We start from the raw sequence: 2,959 nt of genomic DNA, 5'->3' as shown, positions 1-2,959 counted from the left end.
CTTTTCTTGTCTTCCACGCACCAAGAGTCTTGGTCCAAGACTATAGAGTTGCTTTTTAATCACGTGTTTGTTTTGTTGGGCTATTGTTCTGGACTGGGCTTTTTATTTAAGCCGATGAGCCTTTTCCATGTAATTAAAACAGAACCAGAATTCAATTTGTGATCGCTTGTTGAAACATTAGTAGTGTATTGTAGATGAAAATGATTTTGTGAGCAATATAAACATTGAAGACAATAGCGCAGCTAACTTGTAAATTGTAATGTATCAAACATCATGCATGTTTAAATAATCCATTTTATAACGTGGATTTGATGTGATGATATCCCCAAATTGTTGAAGAAGCTTTCGTAGACCCTGTTTTAATTACTATCCCAAATACTCTCATGGTTACAAAAGTTGTTTGGCTGTTACCTGATTTTATCATCCGATCTTTTCTATAGATCACTGTTGAAAAATTATAAATAAAACACTTTAGACCCACACAAAACAATTATAGATATATTTTTAAAAGAATCTAAAGTATGTAGGTTGAGTATGGAATTCCTAACTCCTAACCTATTACAAATTTACAATATATCATCAACTTGATTTCTAAATTCTAATCTAGTTTTTTTTTCCAAAGTATCTCATATAATTAAAATCCATAGTTATTAAATAATAATTTGACATTACATTCGATATCTCTAATTCAGAAAAACAATTAATATAAATATTAATATAATAATCTTCTATATTATTGCGTAAAATTTTTTCCTTACTTTCGTAATGTAACGTTAATACCAAAATTATGATACATTAAATTGAAATAATTGTCATTTTGGTCATGAAATAAGGGGTATATATGTAATTTTAATTTACTAGCCTTTGATTATAAAATCAAAGGATTTTAGTATATTCTACCACATTTGATATAGAATTTTCCACTTCTACCACAAACAGAAAACTATTTTCCGTTATACCACATGGGGTACTTCAAATGTCTAAACTGCTCTTCTTATAATTTCCTGCAAAAAGGCCAGATTTGGAAACCAACACACTCTCTATCAAGAATAACTCAGATCTGGTACCACCACTAATTGTCTTTAATCCCATCGAGTAAATTTAAGGAATCAGTAATAGGTAGGAAAAACTGAGAAAAAATAGAGAAGGTCGAAATAAATTGTCCATAAATTAAGTTGATATGGTGGACTAGAATTAGCAGACCAAAATGTTGTCTACAAAGTACAAGATGTTTATGTATGTTGGATATGGGCTGCCCCCAATATGCCACTCGACCCAACAAGACTTACTAAACCTCTTAAGTTCTGATTTTGGCCCGACAACTCTGAGAGAAGGTCTACCGAATTCTGCGGAGGGTATTTTTGGAAATCTGCATTGAAAACCCTAGGAAACCCAAGGTGAACAGTCTATTATAAAAGGAGAGAGTATTTATTGGGATCACCATCCTGATCTCCGGACATCACCCAGAGAGCAATACTTTGCATCGATTACTGTTATTGTCTTTTGTGTAATTCGTTTCCACTTCTGAGCTCGTCAATATTTTGTTTATTAGTTTTCCTGAAAACTGACGAACTATCTTGACTTTTTGTAAGTGACGACCTCAAATTCTCATTAATAAAATGACTAGCTCCACTCTTCCCCAAAATCTTATTTACTTAGTATTGTGCAATCTCTGGTACAAACACTGTAGACAACTTAAGAAACTCTTGTTTATTGTTAGATTGGATATGATGAGGACTTGTCCATTTTCCATGTTAACAGACCATAAGTGGTAAGTGGACTTCTCCGAGTACACATGGTGCGCAAGATGGACAAGTCCTCATCATTTCGAATGAACTATAGACAAGAGTTTGTATTTATATCGTGAAATGAGTAAAATTAAACAAGTAGCATTTTTGTCTTTCTCTTATAAAACTATGGTATTGGGTGAAATGAGTTATCAAATGTGGTAGAAAATAGAACAAAAGTTTTGAAAGGTGGTAGATCTCTTAGAAGACTCTAAAATCAAAACCTCTTTGTTCTGTTTTTATAGAACCTCATACGTCGAAAAGATAATTTTTGTTTTTCTTTTTTCCCCGATCGAATCCGATTCTTGTCGTCCTGTTTTGATCTAATTAGGGTAAATCTATATTATTGTCTCTCTGATTTCTGGATCTGGATATTGAAAATGTTCGTTGATCATTCTCTTGAGTCAGATCGAGACTTATGCTTTTGTTATTTTGTGTGTTTGTATCGTCGTTTACAGGTTATTTGGCTCTCGAGGGTTTGATCAGATTTGTTGGTTTGTTAACTTGAACAATCCTTTTTCTTGACGTGTAAGTATCTTTCTTCAGTGAATCGCCTTTTTATGAGTTTAGGGTTTGTTCAAGTGATTCTAAAGGTTCCACCTTTATGCTTCGATTCAGTTTTTTTTTTTTTAAATTTATTAGGCAACATGTTCGAATTTGATGACCCATAAAAGCAAGTAAGATCCTTTTGATATGCTTTTATCCTTTTGAGGCCTTTGAAATGGTTTCAATGCATAACTTGTATCTGAGTTTGGACTTTGGTCTAATCTGAAACAAAGTTCAGGTTTTTTTAATTGCTCTGTTCTTTACATGATTCATTGACAGGTGAATGAGATATGGAGACTAAAAGCGGTAAAAAGAAGTCTAGTAATAGTAGTAGTAGTAACAGTCTTTTCTACTAAGCTCCTCTTGGATACAGCATTGAAGACGTTAGACCAAACGGTGGTATCAAGAAATTCAGAACTGTTGCTTACTCAAACGTGAGTTTACTTCTCTGTTTTCAATGTATTCACTTGAAGAAGCAAAGCTGTTGTATTGATTCTTTTCAATGTATTCTTTACTTCTTCTCTGTTTACTCAAACATGAGTTTACTTCTCTGTTTTCAGTGTATTCACTTGAAGAAGCAAAGCTGTTGTTGTATTGATTTTTTTCTTGTTTGTTTGGTTTTTCTA

This window comes from Camelina sativa, chromosome 9 (assembly GCF_000633955.1).
Source record: "Camelina sativa cultivar DH55 chromosome 9, Cs, whole genome shotgun sequence".
In the NCBI taxonomy this organism is placed as follows: Eukaryota; Viridiplantae; Streptophyta; class Magnoliopsida; order Brassicales; family Brassicaceae; genus Camelina; species Camelina sativa.
Note: the sequence above shows the minus strand (reverse complement) of the source record.